At 41.7% G+C, this 9,800-nt stretch overlaps 1 pseudogene; it reads right to left on the bottom strand.

Moving 5' to 3' along the window:
* Positions 1-2,083: 2,083 nt before the first annotated feature.
* Positions 2,084-9,800, bottom strand: part of LOC111965507 (transcription factor COE3-like) — a 114,750-nt pseudogene continuing 107,033 nt past the window's right edge.

The raw sequence follows: 9,800 nt of genomic DNA, 5'->3' as shown, positions 1-9,800 counted from the left end.
TCCTTCCTTCCTTCCTTCCTTCCTTCCTTCCTTCCTTCCTTCCTTCCTTCCTTCCTTCCTTCCTTCCTTCCTTCCTTCCTTCCTTCTACAACATCCTCCTCTTTCAAGGCGCTGAATGAGAACCTTTTTTTCCCAGGAAATCTTTACAGAGGAAACCCTGATCATGTATTATGGAGCGCTCTTGCTCAAATATGTCAAACCCATTAATGGGCTCTCTACTTGACAAACCACTTCTTATGGGATGGTGGCCAAGTTTTATATAGCCTGGGCTACTTAGCTTCCGTCCTGCATTGGCAGACCCCAGATGTATATTGGCTTTGGTACCAGAGGCTTACAGCGGAAGGACTCGGGTTCTGGGAGATGGTTTTCTATGTGTGTGCTCTAGAAGGCTTTGGGCGAAGAACCTTACTAACGAGCACTGTGTACCGACAACAAAGAGTCATCAAAACTCATCAAGATACTGCTGACTACCAAAGTAGGGTTAATTACTCACAACCTGTGGCGTAGAAAGCTAATGGTTTCTAATCGACGTAGCCTTTTGCAGCCTCTGATGCTAAGTCTCATAGATAGCTTATGTTCTGATCCTTCTACGTACTTGAAGGTAGGACTTCCTATTGAGGGGCTGCTGATTTGATAAAGACATCTGCTGGTCTACTCTAATGGCATTAAAAAGAGAACCAGGTAGAGTTAAGGGCAGCTATCTCAGGAAACTGCTGCGTAAGCCTGTGCACAGAGCACACACTATCACACAGGTAGGCACACACAAAAACACATGAACTCTTGCAAACACGCACACTAGCATGCACAAATGAATTGCCTTGTTTGCTCCCTATGTAGTGCCTTTATGAGGACGAATCACTGAAGRGATGAAGTCACTTTGTACAATTTTGAAAACCTGTCTCTTTGACTCAAAACATAAGTCTAAACTTGCAACCATGGAGATTATGTTTTTACCCGATGATATGCTGCCATTCACAGAGGGAGGAATTGTTTCCCTTCCTCAGACTTTGAATGATCGATTCAGATAAGCACTGGTCAATATGTAATCTGAGAGGCCCAGTTTGAGAGTTTGAGATCCAAGATTTTCATCATAAAATGAGATCTTTGGAGGCTGTTGCAAAAATATCTCCCATAGACTGAGGACAGTTGAACTAGTGTCCAAAAGGATGAAGCTTTTGAAGGATGAGCTTGTCTGGAAAGTTTTTTATGAAGCTAGGAGTACTTGGTTTGATTATTGTTGCCCCCTGCTATGTGAGGGAATATATGATTGRATACTGAACAAAAATATAAACGCAACATGGAAAGTGTTGGTCCCATGTTTCATGAGCTGAAATATCCCAGAAATGTTCCATACACATGCCAAGATAATCCATCCACCTGACAGATGCGGCATATCAAGAAGCTGAATAAACAGCATGATCATTACACAGGCGCACCTTGTGCAGGGGACAGTAAAAGGCCACTCTAAAATGTGTGGTTTTGTCACACAACACAATGCCACAGATGTCTCAAATTTTGAGGGAGCATGCAATTGGCATGCTGACTGCAAGGATGTCCACCAGAGCTGTTACCAGAGAATTGAATGTTCATTTCTCGACGTCCAACCGGCCTCACAACCGCAGACCAACCATGTAACCACTCCAGCCCAGGACCTCCACATCTGACTTCTTCACCTGAGGGATCATCTGAGACCAGCCATTCGGACAGCTGATGAAACTGAGGAGTATTTCTGTCTGTAATAAAGCCCTTTTGTGGGGGAAAAAATATATTCTGAATGGCTGCACCCCTGCCCAGTCATGTGAAATCCATAGATTAGGGCGTAATGGATTTGTTTAAATTTACTGATTTCCTTATATGAACTGTAACTCAGTAAAGTCGTTGAAATTGTTGCATGTTGCGTTTACATTTTTGTTCAGTATAGATTTGTAGCTAAGCCCCTCATAACATTCACATTTTATTAATTTAGTCGACGCTCTTATCCAGAGTGTCTGGCCCAACGCTTTTAACCGCTAGGCTACCTGCCGCCCTAAGCAGAATGAACTCCAATACAGAAGGTATGACCAACAATACAACAGAGTTTTTTGAGGCCAAATGTATTCTTTATTAGTCTGTTTCTGTACAAAAACTACTGGATCACAGAAAGAAACATGCATCTATTTACAGCATGGTCAAAGACAGAAAAGGAGAAGCTGGAGAGATCCCCCTCATTTGTATTCTGAAGACATTAATTAAACATTGTGCTTTGATACACTTTGATGGTACATTTCATATTTCACATAGATGCAGTACCTCTCCCCTTTTCACATTGAATTAAACATTGAGAAAGTACACTTTACAATTTAAAAAACCTCTGCTGAAAACCAGGGCAGCAAAAAGCAAGCTTTCTACAACTATGACAAAACATTTTTTAAATCAAGCTATTTAAAAACTCAGTATATGGATGGAATGGATACAGGGAATGGGGGTGAAGGGGAGGATTGTGAAGTCAGCCAAGATTTAACTTGAAGAGAGAACTTGTGTTTTCATTGAAAATGGGTTTAGAACTCCATGATATTGAATTCAGATGTTTTGTGAAGTGTACAAGTGCACTCTAAAACACATTCTATGAGCTGGCCTTCAATCTCGTAATTGAAGAATGGCTTTTAAAAAAGCGTAACAGATTTTCCCGCTTTTTTTTCACAAGCCCACATTATGACTACAAGTTGATGCCGCCCGATGATTGCCGATGTATGGCAATCACTGCACAGAATTTGCATACAATCAAAGATTTAATCAGGCTCATCATTGATTTGTCACCTATTGTCCACTATTAAACAAGATATGTGGACATTTGGAGAAGGAAGTACCCTCCAACATATCCCAGTTTAAACTACATCCACTGCAGCTCAAATGATGGGCCTGTGTTATTAAATTAATCAAAAGCATCAAATTAATGACAACTTTAACTCATTCTTAAACATCTGCAAAAGCATAACTCAAATTAACCACACTTCAATTAGAGTATCAAAATAATGAAAATGCATTAAGTTGGAGCATGTTCTTTTGTAAGGCATCAATTATGTCTTGTGTTCTTTTATGTTTCAAAACCATTCCACTGAAATGTGGAGAGATAACTTGCATTACAGTAAATACAAATTGCATAAGTAAATGATAGATTGTGTGCAACGTCAATAACACCACCACCACCAACAACACTAACATCAAGGTTCCTTGAGATAGATGAACCCTACACTTGAGTGGTCCTTCTACAGTTATTGAAGGTTTACTTGGGTTTCAACTTCGCAGCTGATTCGTACAGGCATGTGTATTACATTCATTCTCACCAAAACACAAGGAATAGGCTTGGGTCCAAATAATATGGGAAAGGAGTTGAATTCTAACCAATGAACTAACGGAGGTTTATGATAGAAGAGTTTTTGAAATAGAGAAATTGACATGACAATGACCTTCCCATTTCAGCCACAATGACAAAAATGTGAATCCCCCCAAAAAACATCTTGGTTAATATTTGTACTAGCTTTTGTCTTTTGCTTTTAGTTTTTCTTGCTTGCTAAGATGCATTGCTCTTGTAAGTGCCCCAACTAAAATAGTGCATTAAGAAATAACCATGATAATACACATTTCACAATAACACAGAAAAGACAAGAAGAACAGGGGGAAACACAAATGCTGTATACAAAAAAAGTTAAATATAGTATCGGAAATGCATTTTTATACAAAAGTGGTGGAGCATATATCCTGCTTTAAAAGACAGGGTGACCATGTCATGTTTCAACTTTTTTTGTTTTTACAAAAAGGTTGTTCATCTCCTTTTTCAATCTTTTTACAATATCTAAAAGGTATTAAGACATCGAATGTGTTTACATGTATATTTGAGACTATCATTCAGGCCAAAATCACAAAAGGAATCCCAAAACATACTTTATAAATACATACAAAATAAGCACAATCAGAAGAATAACAAGAACTCTGGTACCTAAATGTGATTAAAACTGCTGCAAGCATTTCTGGTTAAAATCTATCAATCAACACACCCCGGAAATATATCTATTGTACTGTGTTTCAAAAATGGTAGACATCCAAAACCTTTGAACCTCACAACCTTGGGCTGCCCTGGCATGACTCTGGTAGTGGGCAAATATTAGTATAACATTTGCTTTTCTCTCCTTGGCAGAATGTTTGCCAACCCTTTCTTTAGATTAGAAAATTACTGCATTTCCCTTTAAATATGATAAACACACACATTATTAAAAGCTATGGTACACAAACAAAAATGCTATTAGACTTTGACATTAGATATCAATGGTCTTTTGAAGCGGGGTTTTTATAGACATTGGGGGGAATTTTCATTGAAACTCCCACCTATTTTGAGTCTGACAATTGACAGAGAGTTTGATATTCTTGGATTCTGCACTTTTTCCATAGTTGACAGTTTTGAACTGTAGGCCTTTCCACGTTCCCTGCTCACAGTGGTTATATGACTGAAAATGAACTCGGTTCATTAGAAGATCCAGTCAAATGACTTTTCTTGTTTAGGACTCAGGACAGTTAGTTAGTAGTTACCACAAGAAGTAACTACCTGCCTTTCAAATCCACAGTTTATTATTCACTATATTTTCAGATGAGCTAACCCTTCACACATATATATGTGGGAATGCTACCCATTGGGCAAGGAAAGTCCCAAAATGCAAAGCACAGAAGGTGACGGTGAACTCAATTACTGAACCAACACAAACATACTCTAGTGACATTTTACGGGTTTTCGGTTACTGTAATTTTCTTTGTTGTGCTGTTTGCTCTGTTTCCAGGAGTGAAGGGGCTTCATGGTCCTGTTTTGGAGATTGATGAGCTTTAAGCTTCTGTTGTAGAGATTCTGTGAGCCAGTGGAAATGTGGTCTGTCTGGCAGAAGGTCTTCTTCACATAGGTGGGACTATGAGACCTGCCATGGCTGAAAGACAACAGACACGCTGGTTACCTATAAATGTGGCGAGACGTTTTGTATCCATAACATGTTTTGCATCTATAACATTGAAATATAATGTTGTAAGGATACATATCCCATAGAAAATCATTACACACCCTCTTAAATGAAAAGCCGTGTGTTGAGGTAATTATGATATGCATATGGATTTGCTGCAAAACCTAAGAATGACAAAATTATATTTTTCAAATATAATAACTTTTCCAGTCATGTTACATTAACTAAGGCCTGGATTCAATCTGTATCGCTGAAGTTCGGAGTTATAGTGTGATAGAAATGTAAAGGCAATGTTCCCGCGTTAGCTGAGACTGCATTCACGGTTAACACTACATATGTCGGCTCAATCGGAAATGACCTTTACATTTTGACCGCACAATCTGCAACGCTTCAGCCATGCATATTGGATCGAGCCCTTATAATCACTCTATGTGAACAAAGATTCTCAGCCAAATGATTTGATTGTGATGAATGTTTTGAAAAGTCACTCAGAGCCAGAAGTTATGGATCAACTTTGACCTTCAATCCACTGCTAACTCAGGTCATATCATTTTGTTGTGTGAGTTCTAGCATAACAGGGTGTCCATGACATGCCCTTTTCTAACAGTGACCCAGGCAGAAGTGGGCGGGACTGAGGGGCGGGATGCTCACCCTGTAGGCTGCTGCCATTGGTGGTGGTGCAGGTGGGGGGCGGGGAGGTCTGTGGCCGCACGACAGGGGCGAAGGCGCTCTTCTGTTTGACTGCAGAGATCATATGGACAGGAGAGAATGAATAAGGGCCTATGGGTCCACCGGAGAACAGAGGGATGGAGGAGGAGGAGGAGTAGGAGGAGGAGGGGGAGGTGGTTGATCCTAACGGAGAAGACAGACAGACAGAGGTTGGTGAGTGAGTGGACTGAGATGAGCTGTACAGTGAGGGCATGCATGGGGGCTGAGGAATGGATGCCTGCCTGAAGAAGGGCCAAGGTCTGGAGTAACATGCTCGGAGTAAAAGGTGCTCAATATCTGCAAGTTGATCCATAACTTGAAGGCCCATTTTAGACTTTGACACAAACAATACCTTGTTCTTGAGGATAGCAGCAACCTCCATCCATGTTCACAAACAAATATATGTGTGTGTGCGTGTGTATGCATGTGTGTAGAATGTTAATGTCTGAAATGCTGACTGTGATAATGAAGCAATTTAATTTAAAGCACAATGCATTTGATACCCCAATCTCCCCATACTGGCTTGGTTCATTTCTGTACCTACGAGTTATTGCATCTTTATTCACAAGACATATGAATCCAGTAAAGTATGAAATCCTGAAGCAGCATTTAGCCTCCTATCTCACAAATACAGAAATTCAAAATGGAAGTCTAAAATTGATGTCAAAATGCTAATAGTATGTATCCCTACATGTAAATAGTTATTTTGTTTTTATCTTCCTTGAACTATTAACTTATTCTTGCTCTGTAACGTCACAGTTGACATGTTTTGTTACTGATCCAAATGAAAGGGTTTGGCCCATAGCATGAATGAATCTATGAGATTGTTAGTATGTTAGTAGTGTTAAGTAATGAAGGAGATGGAACAAGGTATAGGCAAAGCAGATGAAGACTTGTACAATGCATGGTACAGACAGGCAAACCCAACCTTTCCCTTCAGTAGACAACACATAACCTTCCACATCAAGTGTCAGACAAAAATCCACTTTCTGTTCAGCATCCAGAATTTACAACTACTGGGACACCGTTATTATTTTGGGAGACTTTGCTCTGTGATGCTGTAGCCTAAATAATAAGCAATTCAATGAGTCCCAGAGGTTGACAGTTAGAGTTCAAGACTCTCTCTAAAACACCTGTGACCTCAGAGCAGAATCGTGACGCTATGCATGTTATTTGCAGAGTGGTGAAGGAAAGATCAGGGACAGAGACCCTGGAGGGTTCTAGCACTGAGGGAGAGAGAAGGAATCCCAGTGATGTCATCTATGAGATGTGTGTGAGGAATTCCAATGCAGATCCTACAGCAGGTGTCCTCAACACCAGTCCTCTAGAACGGCAGCGGATGCCTCCACTGAATTGACCAATAATAAACTGACGTCAATTATTTCGTCTGTGAGTCCACACACTTGGCGCCCCAGATCTAAATCAGTCACTGTGTGAACGCAAAGTAAGAGAAGCGCTAGCAGACACTGCATCCCACACTGCATCCCTCCTGGACTGAATCAGAGTACTACTGTCCAAATGAAACCGTGTGCTGCTATCCCACCACATATAACTAACCAAGTGATCCCCCAGTGTTTTGTTACAGTGATGATCATTGAGACCAAATAAGGCTGTACTTACTTGCYTAGGGGGAGTTGGCGGCAGAGCCGTTGAGGAAGCTGGGTGAGCCTGGCACCCCCAGGTTGGTCATGCCCGCTCCGTAGCCGTTCATGGTGGACGTGATGGTGTTGTAGTTGGACTGCTGGGGCGTGGAGCTGGGGACGTAGCCACGGGGCGATACGCTGTTGGAGTTACGGGAGTAACCTGGATGAAAGGAGGAAATGCTATGGTCAATCCAATGTCATCAAAACCGTGCAGTTTGAACAAGATCCGTTGACAACCTCGAACAGCATGGGCCAAATTCCTATATAGTAAGTATTAAGAATTGCATTGCTCTCCTCCAGAACTAAAACCACCCCTCTCCCCTCATTGTATGAGCACAATTCCCTTTGCACTTCAAATCTGAACAAGGGTTAATAAATATTATGTCAGAAGCGATAAAGCATATGTTCGATTTGGTAAGATGGGGGCTTTCTAAAATGCAACCGTATTGTAAATGTCCATGTTTCCCCAATGCATTACAGAGTTGAATCAGACAGTGTGGCTTTTGCGAGGGATTGTCCATGCTGCCACTCCCTCCACCGTTGTTTCTGACATGTGTTTCCCATTGCCTGCACTCTCCCTGATCCCAGGGCAGAGCTCCATCAATTGCTCTCCTGCTGGGAATTGCGTTGGCTCAAACCAAAAAMTGGGAAAGGGAAAGAGAGTGGGAGTGGGGAGGACAAGGAGAGTGAACTCTTAGAATTATTGGTGACTTGAGGAACCCTGGAGATCCTCAAGGAACCCCTGGAGTTCCTCAAGGAACCATTGCCAGTCAATGGTTCATATTTGCACCTTTGGCTAGGTAAGGGATTCTTGGACGAACCTTTAAAAGTTCAATGTAGCAACAGGTTCCTGGAGGAACCCTGGAGTGGAGGCTTGGCTTAGTAGGGGATTTTTTTGGCCACCCATTAGAGTAAATGTCATTCCTGTTAACTGTTTTGTTGTTAAGGTTGAACAATTGTGTAACTTCAWTGAGGCTAACAGAGGTGTGAGTTCCTCAAGAGCCTATGCAATTCCCAAGATTGGAATAGTTACCACTTTATTACTGTATGTACTCAGCAATGTTAATATTATTAATATTATATTAGAATAGATAATATGCATAAATATTCAAGAAACATTTTAGTTTGCAGTGTACAGACTTAACATGAAGAACAGGAATGACATTTATGCCAAAGGGTGACCAAAAATAAATATCTGATAGCCACGCCTCCAATCTGATAGGCTGCCTGCCACCTCTATAATATATTATTAAATAGGTTCAAAACTGAACCACTCCCATCACAAGAAGGTTCCGGTTTGAACCTTTACACAGGGGTTCCTTGAAGACCCTTGTCAGAGGGGTTCAACCTTTTCAACTGGAATGGTTCCGTGTATGAACCCAAAAGGTTCTTCCAGGCCCCTTTATTTCTAAGAGTGTGGGAGAGAACGAGAGAAGGAGAGAAGGAGAGAGAGGAAGTTTGAGCACACTGTGCTACTTGGCATATTGTGCCTTTCTCTCTGGCCTRCAACTAAGCCCCCAAGTTGGTACAAGTTGGGGGCTTAGAGTGCTATAACGAAGGGAGCACGGGTATTCAATACATCCAAGATGAAGGCCAATCAACTAAAGGCTATGGGTGGTATCGGGGGGAGAGGGTTAAGGCAACTCCACTCCGCTATTGGGGTGAGACATGAAGGACAGGCCTAGCCTAGGGGGAGCAGTCAGTAACCCTATCCAGAAATCGCTGACTGACGCAATGACGAGGTCAGCCTCTGGAGGTCAATGAGACCGAGACGCGCCACAAGGTAGTTTCCCTATTTGCTCCAGAGGAAACTGTCAGCATAAAGTAAAACAAGTGGAGTGGATGCCTGTTTTAAGACAAATGCCAGAGGAGAAATTACATAATCCATTTTGCTGTTGATGTAAAGCAGATCCATAACGCTGGTCTGGAATTGTTTCAGTAAATGACATTCCTCATGCGTTTGATAAGGTATGATCTGCCCTGTATATTAAGGTTTTAATCATAGTATGTCCTTTCTAGGAGCACAAAGAGGCATTTCATAGTTGTACAACAGTAGGGGGAAATAGTCTGATTCTGGGTTGTAATGTTCCAATGATCACGGACATAAAATATGGCATTATGTATTTTCACGATTTGCTGCAGTCCTGTTCCCATGACCTCATAGATTCCTGTAGGTGTTCTCTCGTATGTCAATGTGAAAAGCAGACAAGTGGAGGGAGGAAGGGATAGAAAAAGGGGAACTAGAACGCTGAGGTGTCAGGGGAGAGAAAACAGCTCTAGATATCTCTCGCATTTCCTCTTTCTATCCATATCCTCGACTCCGACGTGAGCCAATGTGTTCATCACACGTTCAGACATATTTCCTGTGCATCAGTCACAGAGCTGCTTTGTCAAAGGAAACAGCCCTCTCTAGGATAGTGTGTGGGTGTGCGTGTGTGTGCGTGTGTGTGTGCGTGTGCGTGTGCGTGTG

Source organism: Salvelinus sp. IW2-2015, linkage group LG6.2 (assembly GCF_002910315.2).
Source record: "Salvelinus sp. IW2-2015 linkage group LG6.2, ASM291031v2, whole genome shotgun sequence".
Lineage (NCBI taxonomy): Eukaryota > Metazoa > Chordata > Actinopteri > Salmoniformes > Salmonidae > Salvelinus > Salvelinus sp. IW2-2015.
This window is presented reverse-complemented; position numbering and strand designations above follow the sequence as displayed.